Here is a 19,069-nt window from a genome sequence, read left to right as displayed (position 1 = left end):
TCCCAGCCCCTGCCTTGACCCACCCGCCCCCCCCCCTTTTTCCAATTCGGCATGTCATGGAGTGTGTGCTAAGATGTGGGTCCTGGGAACACTCCCGATTGCGTGGTCGTCGTGGCTTCGGCCAGGGCATTCTCAACCGTAATGGGTTTTGGTCTTTCTGCTTTCTTTTAGAGTCTGTCTGCCTTTGGCGTTCTGCACTTTCACGATGGTGATTCTAAAAGAACATTTGGTTTTATTTCTCTAGTTTGGGGTTCATTGTAATTCCTGAATCTAAACGTTCTCATCATCAATTCTCAGGGAACTTGCCTTCAAACATCACCTCCCCTCATTCTCTTTTCTCTCCCGGAACGTCTATTAGCTCAATGTGAGATTTTTCATTTTATCCTCTGTGTCTTCTGGAATCTCTTTCAGTTTCCATCTCTGGGCTCTCTCTGGATAATTTCCTCGATTTACCTCCAAGTTCACAAATTCTTTTTTCAGCTCTGTCTCATCTACTCCGTAGTCTGTTCCTGGAGTTTTAAATTTTAATGAGTACTTTTTTTTTTTTTATTTCTAAGAAAAAGTACTACAGATGGTCCCTGACTTACAATGGTTCGACTTACGATTTTTTGACTTTACAATGGTGCAAAAGCAATGCACATTCAGTAGAAACCATACTAACCATACTTCTAATTTGGGTTTGGGATCTGCCCCCCAGCAATATGTGCCGCAATGCTCTCTCCTGATGCTGAGCAGCAGCCGGAAGTGCAGCTGACAAGGTAAACGGTCACAAGGGTGAACAGTCTACACGATGACAACCATTCTGCACCCAGACAGCCGGTCTGCTTTTTGCTTTCAGGATTCAACAAATTACATGAGATAGTCAACACTTCCTTATAAAATAGGCTTTGTGTTCATGTTTCCCCCCCACTGCTGGCTCATGTAAGTGTTCTGAGCATGTTCAAGGTGGGCTAGGCTATGGGATGCTCGGTCAGTTAGGTGTATTAAATGCATTTTTGACTTCTATTTTCAACTTACAATGGGTTTATTGGGACGCAACCCAAGCGTAAGTCAAGGGAAATCTTTTTCTTTAATCTGCCTGATTTTGTTGACGTTCTAGATACTTATGTTTTTGAAGCTTTATTTTATGCTACTAGTCATTTTAACACACTGTTTACAGTCTCTTAGGATGCTTCTATAATCCAAGGTTCTGGAACATCTAGTGCTATTGTTTGTTGGATCTGTGGACTCCTGCTCATGTTTTTCTATGAGTGTCTTGTGTGATTTCAGATTGTGAGCTCATCTGCAACAGGGTCTTAACCTGGTGAAACCAGTATAATCAAAGCGTTTGCTTCTAACAGATGACCACTGGTCCAGACCAAATTTTATGTTATTTCTTAGCCTAGGGGTTTCTAGGCTGTTCAGGAACTATTTATTCAAACCCAAAGCCACTAAAGGCTCATGCCAGTGGTTTTGAATTCTCAAGGGAGACATTTTCCCCTCCTGGCCTAGAGCTCAGCTCAAGATAAACAAGATCTCTTCCCACTTTTCTAAGCTGGAGATTGACTATTTCCGGTCTACAGTTTTTTAAACGATGTTGTCCTTCTAGGGTCGTGGCTTTCTGTGGATGCCTCAGTGCCAATATTCCACCTCCCAGGGACTGAACATCTTGTTTCTTATCCCTGAACGGTATTAAAAACTCAAACCCCTGTGTGAATAAGACCAGCTCTAACATCAGCACCACTTGTCCACCCCCGTGGTAACTGCAAAGGGCAGCCCATGCAATTACTTTTCCAGTTCTCAGTTCCCTGTTGGTTTCTCACTCCTGGAGAGTTTTTGTATACTTAGCTTTGTCAATAACAGGTAGCGTTTCTAGTGTGTAAGCACCTGGCATCATGCTAAGTGCTTATCCATACTAACTCACTTAACTCCTGTAACCCCCCTTCAGAGATTGAGATATTATTATCAGGCTCATTTCATATACGGAAATTGGGGCCCAGAGAGTAAAGTAACTTGCCCAAGGTCTCGCAGCTGGTAAGTAAAGAAGTTTGGATTCCAAGTGTAGGCACACTGGAGGCCTGTGCTCTCACTACGCTTCACTGGTTTCTTATTTAGATACTGCGGTGTTTTTGTAAGAGAAACTAGACTCCACGCTGCAGTTTCATGCTGTTTCTCCCAAAACATCCAAATCAAGAATAGCTGTGTGAATAGACATGCTTTCTGACACATAGACAGACATCCTGGCAATTTTGACTAGCTCGTCTCGTGGAGAAAAGCGCAAGCCTGTACCTCAGAGGAGAAGCCCAAATCCCAGGCTCCATCAACAGGCACACGTACTCGCTCCAAGTAAATACTTACGGTTACGGAAACTTGGGTACGTCAGACTTGTCAGGGACATTAGACGCAGCCTTTCTCAAGGGGTGGTCTGTGGGCCATCTGCACCAGAATCAACCCAAGGTACTTCCTAAAAATGCAGATTACGAGACCCTATGCCAAACCCACTGAATCAGATCTCCTCGGGTTGGGCCCCGGAAACTACTTATTAAGATAAGCTCTCCATCGGGTTCTAATTTTAATGTACGTTGGAGTTTGAGAACCACCACTCAGCACTTGTTTTGGAGCCCACGCTGGGCTCAAGCTCCTCCTCGATGTATGACCATGGCAGGCATGTGAAAGGCACCTTCTCTTCCTTTTGTGACCTGGTCCCACCGCTTAAAGCACAGACACGGAAGCAAGCCCACAGGAGGGGGCCCTCTGCTGGGGTCCCACTGCACCTGGGTTCCTCTTGGCACACCAAGTTCCACTCTACGATATACGCAATAGCCTTGACTGCTTGCTTCTCTCCCCATGTCGTCTGGGAAGATGGAAGATGTTCTGCTTTGTCACCCCAGCGCGCGGCACGGTACCTGACGTGTAGTAATTGCTCAGTGTTTGTTGACTGAATGGATACGTTGATTTGCCGAAGAGTCTCCTGCGAATCAATGATGCTATGAGGGCCAGAGCTGAGATCTGAATTACCCCAAGGAGCCTCTCAGACTTCCAACCCTGCCGATCCAGCAGGCACTTTCCTCCCATTCCTCCAGAGGCCAATAGAATTTTTTTCTTTGCCAAAAGGACGTCTGAGGTCTGGACAACAACTCATTCCTTCTCACCCGCTTCATCGGGCTGAGACACAGGGATTGCCATCCAGCTACCTCACCGGGAGGGGGTGTAAGCAGACGGGGGCAGACCATTTAGAAGCTGCGGTGTGGGAATCATTGGAAAGTGCTGTCTGGCAGTGACCCAAAAGGCTCGGCCATCTCCAAAGAGTTCCTCACTGTTGGTCCTGGAAAGCAGGGAAGCTGGGCTGAGATGCCGGTGGGCTTCCACCTGCCTTCCTCCAGCAAACATGACCCTGAAACTTGCAGGCCTGCCCCCTCGTCCCTGCAATTCCAGCAAAGCCTGGCAAGGAGACTCTGGGTGAAGGGAACTAGCCCCAATTCTCTGTCAACACTCGCAGCAGACAGAATGTTCCAGCAGACTCTCCACCCACACTCCCTTCCTCACACCAGGTTAGCCCACTCACTTGGGGTTGCCCTTCCTGGAAGCCATGCGTTAAAGTCTTCTAGCTCGTCTCTGTGTAAAATGTTTTGCTCTAGAGATGCCTGGGTGGCTCGGTCGGTTAACTGTCTGACACTTGGTTTGGGCTCAGGTCATGATCTCACAGTTTGTGAGCCTGCTTGGGATTCAATCTCTCCCTTTCTCTCTGCCCCTCCCCTGCTCATTCTCTCTCTCTCTCTCTCTCTCTCTCTCTCTCTCTCAAAATAAACAAATAAAAATTTAAAAATAAATAAATAAACTATTTTCTTCTAGGTCTTTCTATGTGCCTGGCCCCGTGGGGTCCTCTGCAGATTACTGAGAATAGGCCTTGCCCCCCGCCACCCTACCGTAGACAGGAAGACAGACCTTCCCACGCACACTTAACGCGGCCCTTGCCGGATCATCCTCGGCTGGCAGTGGTGGGGGGCGCTTTCCGGCTCGCGGGGAGGCCTCCCCTCCTCCTGCCTGAAGTCTTCAACCCTGCGATGCTGCTCTGCAGGTGCCACGTCTTGAGGGGTGATGTTTCAGCGCTCCTGGGGCTCGTGGCCTGTGCACTTCTGTGCCCTGGAATCCCCCACCTCTCCACGGAGCTCCCCCACGCGGGGGCCTAGAAGCAGCTTCAGGGCTCCCCTACCCCCTCCCCTCACTCCTGGCTCCGGCTCCCATGTTTCACCTCTGGCTCCCACCTGACCTTATGTCTAAGTTCTCATCAGTCCTCCGTGACACTGTTCCGGGGTGCTTGCCAGCAGGAACGGTGAATTCTCAGCAATTCCCCATCCTGCTGCCTCCCACCCCGGATTCAGGAAACGGGTGAGTCCCTGGACACAAGGCCCCCAAACACCAAGTGGCCTGCTTAGCAGTTTCCCGTGGTCTGTCCGTGGACACACTTTGTTTGCTCGTTTGTTCGTTCAAACGTATATATTTCAGACAAAAGGGAACGTACTGGCTCGGGTATACTCTGAGCCTCTGGGCGTGGAGCTGAGGCATGATGTCGGGAAACTGATCCTCCGCCTGGGCCTTGGTTCCCCTCGCCGCATCTCTCAGCTCCGCCAACTCTGGTGGCTCCATCCCACGCATGTGCCCCCGCTCCCCGTGGTGGCAAGACAGCCACAGCAGCCCAGGCTCCCCGCTGGCCTCCATCCCCTTCCAACGGAAGCGCCGGACTGGCCTCCCTGGCTCTAACTGGTCTGGACTGGGGCGTCTGGTCACCCTGTTTCCCAGGCCAGGGAGATGTGATTCACCCACTGGCCAGATCTGAGCTTCCTGCTACTCCCTCTTGGGGGTGGAGTCAGCTCCTCAAGGACCACGTGGGCGGGAAGGAAAATGGGCCACTAAGCAGGAAACAGAGAGAACGAATGAGAGTGACCCAGAATGGCAAAGGTCCGGAAGAACTAACACTTTGAGAACTATCGACACTGGAAGTGCATTCTTTTATTCAGTGCCAACCTTGTGACGGAGGTACTCCTATTTCTACTGAATGCTAAGAAAACCCAAATATTACCTCAAATGGTGGAGAAGGGGTAAGATCCCAGGCCCCCCCCCCCCCGATTTCAGAGCCATTCTTAAACCATTTTGCCTACAAATCACTCCATCTGACAAACCAGCCAAGCTTGAAAATTCGTTCTTCCTCCACTTTTTCTCCCTCACTCCCCACATCTAATGGTCACCGGATCCTGCTCTTTCTACCCTGAACTTCAGGTTCCCCTGACCTACGTGGCCTCCATTACCTCTCTCCCAAATGTAGACAGTAGCTTCCTGAGGGATCCTGGAGTCCCTCAGGGGACTGGAGGGATCCTGGAGTCCTGAGGGGTACTGGGGGACCACCGGATCCCCCAGTGATGGGCTGAGACTGGACATAACTCAGAGACATGCCTTAGTTAGCCTGATTTTTTTTTTAAATCGAGCCAACAATTTAATATTAGAATATTCCTCAAGCGTATTATTTTTTCCAACTTATTTTGAAAAAAATGGAAGATCTGGCAATATTAAGCCTGCAGTTCCCCCCCCCCCCCCCGCCGCCCCGTCCCCACGCCAATAATGGATAAAACCGCACAGCTATCGCCTGCCTTAAAAAGTGCATCTGTGCTTTGGTTTGCCAGTGTTCCCACGTTCTTGTTCTTCTTTTTTAAAACGAAATTAAAATATTTGAAAAAGTACCATATCCACTGATTTGGAAGATGGAAGTTACAAGCGGGGGATACAGTGAACAGTCTTGCAACTCTTATGCCTCCCTTGTAGCTTTCCAGAGGTATTCTGTACATAAACAACCAAGTACACACACACACACACACACACACACGCACTCTTTTTTTCCTGATCTTTACAAACACAACAACATGCCAAACTCCCTACCAGTTACCTTGGCTGTTTTCTCTTAACAATGTCTCTTGGAGATTATGTTATGTCTGTACAAAAAGAGCTTCCTCGTTTTGGGGGTTTTTACAGCCAGATAGAATTCCATTATATAGCTATACCATAATGTATTTAACCAATCAGCTATTGATGGACTTTTGGGACATTCCAAATCATTCGCTATCACCAACACCACTATAATGAATAATCACACACACGTGCTATTTCACAGGTAAATAAGAAAACACTCCAGAAGTAGAATTGCAGGGTCAAAGAGGATATGCTGCAATGAAGCTTTTAATTGCAGGGGACAAAACATGATATCCAAAAATTAAAGATGGCTCTTGCTACATCACCGACTCACCCATACTGATGTCTCGACTCTATCTCTCCCACCAGGCACTAAGTTCCAGCAAGACAAGGAGCTCATTTGTCTTATCATCACATCCTCACCCTCCAGCACCATGCCCGGAACAGAGTTGCAACAAATAGGGGCTAGAGGGAGAGAGAAAGAAAGCGTTACTTTTGAAAAGAGTTTGTTTAGTTTTAAATGTATTAATAAATACATTTTGAGAGAGAGAGAGAGAGGGAGAGAGAGCAGGGGATGAGAGAGAGAGAATCCCAACCCACATTGACAGTGAGGAGCCCAACGTAGGGCTCAAACCCACTAACGGTGAGATCATGACCTGAGCCAGAATCAAGAGTCAGACATTCAACCGACTGACCCACCCAGGTGATCCAGAAAGGATTATTCTAAATAAAGGCTGGTTCTTAGGAAGCTGTGCTCACCCAAAGGCCCTGATTCCATGAGCTAATAGAATAAGAAATCATCAGGCCCTCCAAAAAGTCGCCAAAGTACACCAGAGGGAGAAATAAAAGTAACTCAACCCTAAGGTCCGGCCGCATGCCTCCTTCTAAGACAAGGAGCTGTATTAGATGCCATTCTCCTACTTGGCCTGAGTGAGAACAATACTGTGGGAACCAATTTCTCTCTATTCCAGGAAGGGAAAAGTTGAGTTGGAGGTAGAAAGATGGTCCACCAGGGGAAAAGATAACCAATCCTCTGTTCTTCTTTTAATTTTAACTAGATCCACATTTGCTCTCCAGCTTGACAGAATGATGTTGATAGATGCCTTTCCTTTTCATCCAGATATTTCCCAGATGGCTTCAGCAGTCCCTGAATGGTATGTTTTGGCACAAAATATACCCAGAGGATCTTTAAGAGGTCTTATTCCTAAGCAAATTCAATAAAACAAAGTGAACAAGTCCTTGGCACTAACTAGAATTTTCTCCAAACCCAATATTGAGGCCTGAAGTACTTTCCAAAAGTGGAAGCTACCAGTAGGCCCTCGGTATTTTTGGAACGTATGAGTGCCTGAAGACAGAGTGTTAGAGGTGTAAGGAGCTTACACCAAGGATTTGAGAGCTCCTTCCCTCCCAACCCAATAACACCATCCAAGCTTGAGAGGAGGAAGGAGAAGAAGGACAAAGAGAAAATGGGGTAGGAGAGACTTGGTCATGACTGGAGGGAGTTGGGTGACTCTGGGAGGGAAGCAGGAGGGCAGTGGTTCAGCAAGACAGAGAGAAAGCAGAAGAGGAGAGAAAAACAGAGGGAGGGGAGAGGAGAGCTGGGCACACAGGGAGATGTGCAGGGCTTAGGAGGGCTGCTTCTCCCCACGCTTGGTGGAGACTATGCCTGAATCCTCCCGATCTCTTTCATGGAAAAGGCAGGTCTTCCTAGAGGAAGACCACAGAGGTCCATGACAGGCTGCCTCCTGGGAGGTTATGGAAACAGAGGCTGTGGCCAGGCCAACTGGAGAGGCGTTTCGGCGACGGTTTGCCCTGGTATGTGAAAAATTTTTCCTGCTTAGATAGTTGGCAAACATTTTAGAGGCAAAATGGAATTTATTAACAGAAAATATTTGTCAAGGATTGTTCCTTTCCCCTCCCTCTGTTCTTTTCTTCCTTTTATTCCTTTCTCTCTCTCTCTCTCTCTCTCTCTCTCTTTTATCTTCTTCCCCGGGTGGAGGACTTCATCAACAAGGTTCTTTCATCTTCCTCTGTGGTTTGGATCTCTAGGCCTGACCTGAAAGAAGAGGGAGATGGCTTTAGAGGAAAAATTTGGTCCTCAGGACGGCTTCCTTCTCTACATGCAGGTGTCAGCCTTCTGCCCCAGAAAGAGCCTGGACCGATATGGAATTGTCTTTCTGTTCTGTTCTGTTCTGTTCACCCTGGTGTAGGCTTGAGACCCCACACACTTAGGTTTGACTCCATGATCTGCCACTTATTATTGGTGTGGCTTTCACCTTTTTGGGCCTCCGTTTCCTTAGGAGAGAAAGGAGGGGGTGTGATCCTTGCCGCTTGCCATTGCTATGAGGCTGCAATGAGAAAGTGTATGTTAAATGTCTGGTATGGCCATCGGCCCGGAGTAAAACCTCAATGGATGCTCACTCTGTTACTTCGGATAGAGGACAGAGAGCCTGTGCTAACCTGCTCCACACAGTTACTCCACTAAGAATCAGAATATGGCAGCTGCAGGTATCGGTTCATATGAAACCTACAGTTAACCAGAGGCAGCAAAAACAGATGATGCTTATTGAGAGTTCACTAAGGACCTGAACACTCTATCGGTATTATGTAGCCCACACTACAAGCCTTCCATGATTACAAAGTTGTGGTAGAGTGGCTGAACCAGCATTTGAACCCAGACCATCTGGTTCTCCAATGTGCTTTGTTAATCATAACGAATGCTCTGTCCCTGTGGCGATGTAAAGGGAACCATGGAATAAAATCACTCTAGAAACCAGATGGGCTTGAGAGATCAGCTTTTCCAGATCTGTTTTGTACAGGAGGGAAATTCAGCCCAGAGAAGGGAAATTCTCACCCAAGGGGATTTCTCCCATGTAGTGGGAGAGCCAGGACTAGAAACCCAACATCTGGAATCTCGGGCCAGTTGTCCTGTCACTGAGAAGAGAGGAATGGTCAGATTTGCTGGGGAGAGAGACTGCTGGTTGGCCACCTGCCCCTGAGAACCACAGGTCTTAACTTAAATTCTCAAATTTAGCCCACAAACCAAACTTTTTTCGACCACCTTTGATCAGGCGTCTGCCATGAGGGAGGCATCAGAGGGTGCGTTCGCCATGAAAGAGACTGAAGACAGAGAACCCCTTCTGTGTGGAACTAGGAATAGGCTTTGGGTCATGTTAAACTCATCTCTGCTGAGCTAGAACGAGGCAGCTTCAGGAACACTGAGCAAGAAACCAATGTTGGGTTCTGTGTGGAGATCTAGAAGGAGAGGGACCTGTGGTACATCTCTTGAGGGGTCAAGAAAGACTTATTTGCAATGCTCCTAAGAAACCAAGGGCAGGGCTCCATTTTTTTCTGATGTAGGGAGAGCCCAGCCACACCTGCACAGACAGGTATAGCCCAGCAGCTCTTCAGACACTGAAAACATCCATACCACTTGGAAAATAGCCACTACCCTGAGCCCAAGGAGTGCCCTTGCTACCCCGGTCTCTCTGCTGACGCCTTTACACCTCCCCCAAGCCCAGCAGCTGAACAGCTAACACAGGCCCCAGCAGATGCCTTCTGGAAGCTTGCTCCCGCCCTCAGAGTTGGCCGTTACAAATAATCTAGCACTAAATTCACTCTTACTGTTTTTAACGTTTGAATGTCACCTCCAGATGAAGCTACCCAAATGGAATGAAGCATCTAAACAGAGCCACATGGGGTCCATCTGGGTGGCTCCCCAGAGGACAGATCCCGCAAAGGAACTCTGAAGGGGTAAGAGATGCAATTTAGTGGCTAGGAGAGTGGGGGTTTGGACAAAAGCTCTGATTAAGGGGCAGTCCTCTCGGTGCATGCCGAGGTTTAAACACAGGGTTCAGGCGCCTTTCGCATCCCTCTGCCCTCTGCTGCCCCCTGGCCCCTCCCCTGTGACAGACTCAGAGGGCCGGCCCAGTAGCCAGCGGCCACATTATTAATACTTCTTGATCTGCCGGACTCCCTGTGGTTTCCCTGCCAGCGATGCCCTCCCTCCCTTCATTGCACATGCTTGGGGCTTATGCTCCCAGACAACTCATGCTGGAAGAATGCAGGTCAGAACAGCCACAGAGGGCTCCCCAGCAACCCACCAAATCCTCGGCCCGGCACGGTCCTCCAGAGGTCACCCAGTCAGGGTCCGAGGTAGGAGGCCGTGAAAGCAACGTGGAGACATTTTGCAGGGAAAGAGTTTCAATAACTTGCGGGGGATGGTGTCCCATATCTTATGACGGTTGGAAAAGTGTTCCTTAAGTCTTCCCCACAGGCCCTCCTATTCAAAGGGAGAAAGAGCAAATTGGGACAGGGAGAGAGGGAGGGCTGGGGAGGGCCAGAGCTCATTCACCTTCTCCTGTGTTGCTATGGAAATGTAGATGGCAGTTCATCCCGCTGGCTCTGGAGCTGGACAGCCCGGGCGGGGTTCATGTCCGGGTGCTTCCTCTTACCAGCTGTCCGACTCTGGATGGGTAATCGAACCTCTCAGAGCCATTTCCCCATCCGTAAGATAAGAATAATGGCAACACAGAGTCCTTACAGGGATTAGATGAGGTAATGAATGCAAGGCATAGACCCATGTGACCATCATTAGTGGCCTTCTCTTCCTTCATCATATTAAGCTGGACAAGGAAACAAAAACGATCTCCCAAGCTGTTCAAATTTGCATAAGATTAGTTTAGGAGTGTTTTCTGCCAGCTACAGACTTTCTCACACATCTTCACCTGGGTTTTCTTCCCTTGGCTTCCCTATCTCTGATTCTCCCCCAGGAATGAAAGAGTGAGCGATGCCTAGACAGTCAGGAGATGGTTCCTGAAGCCACACAGATATTTCAGAAGGGGTTTTCTGCCATTTTGTACCTCCTTAGTATTAGGAGCCTCCCAGCGTTCTGTGTTTAACATGAAATGTCCACCTCTAGGAAGATTAAAGACACAAGGATAAGGTATGTCTGGGTGGTTCAATTGATTGGGTGTCAGACTCTTGATCTCGGTGTCGTGACTTCAAGCCTCTTGTTGGGCTCTGTGCTGGGGTGGAGCCTACTTTTAAAAAAAAGTACAAGGATATGAGCTACACATACATATATTTGATGCACATATCATACATAGTATATGTTATAATGATATAGGTTGTGATATTATATATTTTTATATATAATTATATATTAAAATATAATCATATATACTATTATATAATAACATACATATCACAACCTAAATGTCAAATAAACAATGCTGAACAAGTTTAACAAATCATGAAATAATTAAATACATATTTATTTATTTATGCTGGACCACTATCAGGCCATCAAAAAATTAGGTTTAGAAGCGCCTGGGTGGCTCAGTCAGTTGAGCGCCCAACTTAGACTCAAGTCATGATCTCACGGTTTGTGAGCTCGAGCCCCGTGTCAGGCTCTCAGCTCTCAGTGTGGAGCCCCCTTTGGGTCCTCTGTCTCCCTCTCTCTCTGCCCCTTCTCCTCTCTCTCTCTCTCTCTCTCTCTCTCTCTCTCAAAAATAAATAAACATTAAAAAAATAAAAAATTAGGCTTGGGATAATAGAAAGAGTCTTAAAATATAAAATGCAGTGAAAAAGTCAAGACACAGAACCATATTTATGGCATGATCTCCACATATCCAATAGATGTTTGAGTACAGAGGAATGGCTGGAAGGAAGCTCACCAGAATGGGAATTGTGGTCAATCCTGAGCGTTGGAATTGGACGTGAGTTTTCTCTTCTTCATTACAAAAGCAATCCGTGTCCGTTGTAGACAATTTGGAAAATGGGGCATGGTAGAAGCAGAAAAGGTTGATTTTACTTTTAAAATGTTTTCAAAAAAGAATGGTTGGTTTCCAACGGGCTCGCCGGGAACCTTGGCAATCAAAAGGGTCTGTTCCTCTACTACCCGATACCCACCCCCAATGTCTGCAACACTGTCCTCTGCACACACCTGCACACACGCTCACACGTGCATTCACCTGTGCACACACAGCACACCCTGAGATTTCACCAAGGCATGCGGTTCAGTCCCCTGGGGGCATTGCGGGGACTGAGAAGAATGTATCTGCTGGAGAGAAGAGGGAGACGTGAGAGGACAAGGGAGGGAACGGACTTCTGGGAATACAGTTCTTACTAATCGTCGTCTTCACTCAGAGAGAGTCTCTGCCAGAGAAATTAGAGTCTGTGGGCCGGCGGGCCGGCTGCTGTTTTAAGAACCATACAAGCAACTGTCTGGAAGGGCTTGAGGGCCCTTGCTCACCAGCCCCAGCTCCCCCGTCCTCTCTTGTCCTGTGCCAAGCAGCTGTGTGACTTAGTGGCTTCTAGGAGCACCACGTACTTGCGGTGATCGTGTACCTAGAATCTGGGCAGGGTTTGCCGGGGGCCGCGTGCCTCTGCTCCGCATGCTGTAGGCTGGGCAGCTGGACTGGGGGCTTCAGGACAGCTCACTCACGGGGCTGGCACGCTGGCACCGGGCGCTCCGCCAGGGCCGAGGGCTGGGAGCCTCGGTTCCTCTCCACGCGGGCTTCTCCTCCCCACGGGCTGCTTTGGCTTCTTCTCAGCATGGTGGCCAGGTTCCAAGGGCAAGCAAGCATCCCAAGAGACAGGAAGTGGAAGCTGCCAGCTTCTGAAGGCTGGGGCCCAGATATTGGCACGGTACCTCGTGTACTCCGTTCATTTGTCTAATGGTCACAAGGCCAGATTTAAGGGCAAGGGAGACATCCCACCTGTCAAGGGGAAGGGGATCAAAGGATTTGGAGGCCACGGTTCCAAAGTGCCACAGACAGACACAGACAAGACCTCTTCTTGGCCAAGCCACCATGGCCCTCACGAAGGACAGATGGGATGAGAAGTTTGTCGAATGAACAACATCACACCACATCCATCAAGAAGCAGGGAGCTCTGGCCTGGAAAAGGAAAGCCCAGTATCTCTCTCTGGCCCACCTCCCCAGCTCCCACAGAATGGATCCCTCCAGCCTCTGGGCAATCCTCTCCCATCCCCTCTGTCCCTGACAATTCTGAACCACCTCCCGTCCCTGATGGTCCTCAGGGCAAAGGCCTGTGTGAGCAAAGGGAATGTTCTGTGACTCCTCAGAACCAGCTCTAGAAGCCAGGTGACAGAAGAATCAGGCCACTTCTCTCCAGGCGAATAATGAAAGGGAAGAGGGAGCCAGCTGTGCTTTGTCCAGTCAGTGTGCAGCTCCATGGGACTGCCCTGCTCGCGGGATGGTGACTCCCGAAGCCGCTGAGAAAGGACCTCACAGACGGGGTCCAGCCCCTCATCCTCGGAGGACACTGAGGCTCAGAGCAGGGAAGAGGCCGGCCCGGCAGAGCGGAGCCTCGAGCCCAGTTCTCCTGACTCCAAGTCCAGCGGCCCCTGTTCCAGGCCACCTCTTAGGGCGCCTTTGTTCTTTCCTATCTATGGAGCTTCCGCTGTGAGTGAGGTCCTTACACACACAGGAGCTCATCTCGCACGCACACCGGCCTGCGCCCCCCTTGCCCAGGGCCAGAAGCACAGCCCCAGGGCGGGGGTGGGGGGGTGGGTCCAGCACCTCACCCATGTACGGTGGCCTGCAGTGCTCGGGAAGATTTGGCACCTGCATCCAGGTATCTGGGCACAAGAGCCGGGAGCGTTAGAGTTCTTCCCCAAGCGGCCAGGTCACCCCACACGCCTGTGCAAGTCATAACCTGCCTTGGGGCACCCGGATGAAGGGGCAAGCGAGCGCTGACATTCTGCGTGGGGCCAACTTGCCCAGGCATGCCCTGCAGGCAGCCGGGACCCCGTGCCCCTCACCCTTCCCCACCGGGAAGCAGAACCGCCCTCCCAACATTTCCGGGGGACAATCATTTAACAAACATCTATCGAATATCAGGTATGTGTCTGGAGCTGTTACAGACACTGGGAATAGAGTGAAAAACCAGGCAAATGAAATCCCTGCCCCTGTGAAGGTACTGATCTCATGGAGGAGACAATGTAACGCATGGGGGTGGTGAGTGCTATCGAGGACAGGAAAGTAGAGATGGGCTGGAGAGGGCTGGAAGAGCAGCATTGCACACCCTGATCTGGAAAGATCTCTTTGAGGACGTGATGTGTGGGGAGAGACCTGAGTGGGGGAAAGGAGCCACAAAGAGATCCGGTGGCAGCACGAGTCAAGGTGAGCAGGGGTCAAGTGCACACCCCGTGAGCGGGGAGGGTCTGGAGGTCGAGGCTGGAGTGGCCTGTGTATAGGAAAGAGGAGAGGGAAATGAATCTGGAGAGGTGACGAAGGGCCCCTGCTCTCTCTGCGCCGGAACAGAGCCTGAAAGGGAGAAGCTGTAGCAGGCACTTGTTTAGTGTTGACCGTGGGTCCGGCATCTCCAAGCACACGGAGACTCACGGAAGTTACCAGATCACACAACATGCAGCGGTGAAATTGGGATTTGAACCCAGGAACATATGATTCCACAGCCCATTCTGTTTCTGCTACGGCATGTCGCCTTCTGCGAAATAGGCTTTCCCCTTTCAGGAACAGAGACACTTTTGTCTAAGCAGTTATGGCATGGGACACATTGACTCACTGTCTGAACATTGGACACACGGTGGTAAATACCTGCCCTTTGGGCATCAGCTTGGACAAATGCAGACAGCAGAGACTCACTCTTACCTGTGCACTGACCCCTGTCCCCAAGGCTCTGGAAGGGCTATGGTTTGTGCAGCCACGAGAGGCCCAGGAGCCAGAACAGGAAGAGGACTCTCTGGTGGGCCTATACCCTCATCTCCTCCAGGTCCCTGGGCTTTTGAATCCCTTCCTTTTGGGAACAAAGGAAGAGTGAGACGGTAAATGAAGAGAACAGAGGGGCAGAATCAGAGAAGCAGAGAGCATGGTGCCATTTTTAGAAATGCAGAGAGCTCTACGTCGATTCTATGGTAATGCTCCAGAAACCTTTGCTTTCTGTAGTGAAGGTTCTTGAGAATCAAGGTCAGGGAACCACAGAGTAACTGAGATGGGATTAGTCAATCATACACTTCCTCTCTTCTCCCTACTGTGGAAGAAAGAAGGGACAGGCCAGAGACGCACAGAGGATGGCCAGGTGGAGCCCAGGCCTTGACCTATCTAGTCAGAAAGTTCCAGCATCACAGGCAGAAAGCACAGCTTGAAGCCAAGTTGCTTTAACTCGGCCTTAATCCCAAAGCACCAAGCCTTGTCTCCATCCTGTTGGGGGGAAGATTGCTACTTAATACAAAAATTGGTTTCCCTTTCAATTCTGAAGATTCACGATGTGTGTTCTATCCACTTCATAGAGAAAGCCTTCCACCAAGCTTTCTTTGTTTGATTTCTTTATCTTCCTCCTCTGTATTTGAATGCGCGCTCTCTCTCTCTCTCTTTCTCTCCCCCTTCCCCCTTCCCCTTCTCCCCCTCTCCCTTTTCTTCACAATCTAATTCAATGGCATATTTGGGGCGGGGGTGCTCATGGGGGCATTTCTGACATCTGGGAATGCAGCCAAAGTGTATGTATTTATATGAGTTCTGTCTCAAGAATGTGCTTCACGACCCCATTCCTTTGATTATAATCTAATCGCACGCAAGCGCAGGAACACCTTCTGCTGTGACAATAGCCTGGAGAGAGACATACTACCAGCGATCAGAGCCTCCTCCCTAGTTTTTCAGTTCAGAGGACACATCATACATCCCCAGGCCATTTCTTACCAAGCAAAAGTCTTGGAAGAAGCATGCTTCCAGAAAAATAAATATGCTATTTTTAAAAACATCACTCATAAAACTTGCTCTTAGCTTCTTTGAAAGAATAATAATAATAATAATAATAATAATAATAATATAAAAAAGCTTTGGAGTAGATCGATCTGGGATTCAGGTTTTCAGGTTGGGATTAAAAGAAATACATGTATGATGTCCAATGCTAACAATGACTCTAAATGCACATCAGCTTTATGTGTTAAATTGTCTTTCTGACTCAGTGCGTTTATAAGTGCCCTATGCCCCACCTTAGAATAAAGACAGGGAATAGTAAAAAATGCTTTGTTATCAAGGACTTTGTTATCAAATGTGGACTCAGCCACTTACCAGCTGTAGATGTAAAAATCCTTCTCTGAGCTCCAGTTTCCTCATCTACAAAATGGAGACAAAAAATATCCAACTCTTAGGGTTGAAAGGATTCAATGAGATAATGTCATACAGCCTTGGATAAATGTTAATCTCCCTCATTCCCACATCCTTGCTTTGCATGCAGTAGAGAGATCATTCAAACACGTACGGCCACATCCTTACCACCAGGAAGATTACAACCTTGTCGAAAAGACAACACTTAGTAACGTATAATAAACTGCCAAGTTGGTAGGAGATTGGAAATGATCAACACATAACAGGTGACATCATAAAGGGGATGGCCCAACTGGGAACACCTCACAGAAAAGATGTGTTGTGAAGGACGGGCAGCTTGGAGCAGAGAGGAGGAGGCATCAGTTCCGGCCCGGGTGTGAAGGGAGGAATCAAGTGGAAGATGTGTATGAGAGAGTAGAAGACAAGACGAGCCAGACCAGGGAAGAGAGGCCACGGAGGGCAGCCACACAAAATGGTATGGCAGAGAAGGTGCAGGGGCATGGGGTGGGGGCATTGAGCAGCCAGGCGGAATCAGGTGGGCATGATTTCATCGGAAATGAGGTTAATTGCAGGTTCTGATATCATGAGATCAGAGTTTTATGAAATGAAATGCTAACGGCCTCCTCCCTCCCCAGACAAGAGGCAGGAGGAGGGAGTGAGAAAATCGTGAACAAAGGAGGGAAGGGGGAGGTCCACCAATGGCTCAGATGTGGGGGATAAAGGCGACGAGGAATCGGGATGACCTCTGGTTTGAGTCATGATAACAAGGGAAGTATATGGACCATCCCAGGGACTCAGGGGTTAGAAAAGGGGGTTGACTGAAGAAGAAAACCATTTGGTCAATTTTGGACAAGTTTATGGTGAGGTAGCTGAACAAGGGCCCTCTGTGTGCCTGTCTCCGGGGAGTGCACGCCCCTGAAAGGCAGGGCCTGGTTCCACTTCTATTTAATTCCATCCCCTCCCCTCCGTTTACTCCAGCATCGTGTTCCTTAAAACCTCAACGGGATTCATAACTAGGTCTGCCTGGATGGAGGCAGGAAGTTATTCAAGCTGTCCGGAGGAAGCCAGAGGCGTGTTTCACACCTGTGTTTCCCAAGTCGCAGTTGAGTCCCTGAAATAGTCAGCTAGTGGTCCCGTAAAACTGTTCAGACTCCCTCACCTTTTTGCAGCAGAAAAATAAGAGTTTCTGGAAAGGATTTGACTCCATATCAGAGATTCTCATGTCTTAGGGAGAGCCAAATGCTATAGAGAATCTTAGAATCCTAAGGTAACCTGGAGATGTTCTTTTACGTGCCCTTGATAATATCCTTCCTCAGTCATGTGTATTCCAGACATCTCCTCCCTGTTGGTAATTTGTCGTGTCTCTTTCTGTAAGGTGCCCTTTGATGAATGCTCAGAGGTACCTTGGATGGAGTCTCTTGCCCATGCATTCTGCCTCCAGGGAAGCCCACCCTTATCTACTGCTGTGGTTGACCATGACTTGGGCCAGCATTGCTGTGTGGGATTCCGGGCACCAGAACAGCAAGCAGGCCTGGAGGCCGCCAGCATTAAGGAATCGAGGAAGAGAGTTCCAGATGGAAGCAGCAGAGTGTGAAGATGCTTGACTGCAGGCCAGCCCCGGGGCGGGGGGAGAGGTGCGGGGGCTTGGAATGCCCTAAAAGGTTCCAGACCGGTGGAGAAAGGCTGCTAGGAAAGGCTGAGAGCATCGGCACGCAGACCCAAAGGAACGTCTGGTATTCAGCCCCTATGTTAGGAAGATCTGAGGCATTACAGACTCCCCAGGATTGAAATCACCCTCACCCTCAAATTCTCACGTCCACACTCCAGCCTCCTGCCAAGATCACCAAAGCAGTGTTTCACGAACCGAGAAGGAAATCCGCCATCACCCTTGTAGGTCATTCATTCAAGACCCCCTAACACTTCCATTGCCTTCTATGCAATGTCAAGAAGAGTTAAGAAAAAAAAAAAATCAAACTTCAGATTGTTCTGAACTAGAAGGAAACAGATAAATGCAGGGGAAGTAAGGCACATTGAGGAAATGAATGAAAGCTGGAGAACAGAAGGAACAGCCAGGAGTCTGAGAGGGTATGACATACAGACCATACTCTCGAAAGGGCGTCTCGGTGTTCTTTCACGGAGAAGACAACCACACTAGCCTCTGTTTCCTCATCCATAATATGGGGAAACCACTCTCTACCTTGTGTTATTGATGTCACAAAGAGTAAAGCCCGTTTTAGATGCTAAAGACCTTGACACGTCGAAAGGACGCTTCGCCCCCAGATCCTCTTCCAGAAGCCCTGGATGAGTAAGTGGGGCCAGCGCCATCTGTAACGAGCTCCCAGACTGTGCTCATCCTTGCAGCTGCCAACACTCTTCCTGCTTGCAGATGATAACTTACTTCCTTCACCAAATGAACCATGACCGGACCACTCCCAGAACTTGGTGATCCCAAGCCCTCCAAGACCATTTCCCACCAGTCTCCATCAGAGCTCCCACATGGCAGACGCAGACCCCTCCTGGAGGCAGGGACCAGCCACGGGCCCACATGGAGGTGAAGAAAGAACACCGAGGACTGGCTTAGAGCCAGAAAAGCCTGAAACATCGTCTTAACTCCTGTGTTTGAACCACAGCCTAGGGAACTCTGGAGTCTCGCTGAGGTGTTTCGATGGGGAACAGGGGTAGCTCAGGATTAGTTTGCAGTCCCCTACCCCTGCCTCAACCACAGAAGTTATGTTACTGGTCTTATATACTGGGGTTCCATATATGCTTTTATTTACAAAATGGGTCGTGTCCTTCTAAATTATGTTTATAAACCATCTGCTTGCAATAATACATTTTATAGATAAAGAAACCAAAGTTTAGGGAGGAAACATTAATTGTAATCAAGACTCCTTTAGGATCAAATACCAAACCCAAGGGAAGAATTCTATTGAGAAAAGTGCCCGTGCTGTTGAGCCCAAACTAACATGACATGCACAGGAATCCCTGTGTAGCCTTATATTTTTGCTGAGCCCTCTCCTTTCTGATTCCTAAGT

The sequence above is a fragment of the Herpailurus yagouaroundi genome, unplaced genomic scaffold (genome assembly GCF_014898765.1).
Source record: "Herpailurus yagouaroundi ecotype Mexico unplaced genomic scaffold, PumYag 140, whole genome shotgun sequence".
Taxonomy (NCBI): Eukaryota; Metazoa; Chordata; class Mammalia; order Carnivora; family Felidae; genus Herpailurus; species Herpailurus yagouaroundi.
Note: the sequence above shows the minus strand (reverse complement) of the source record.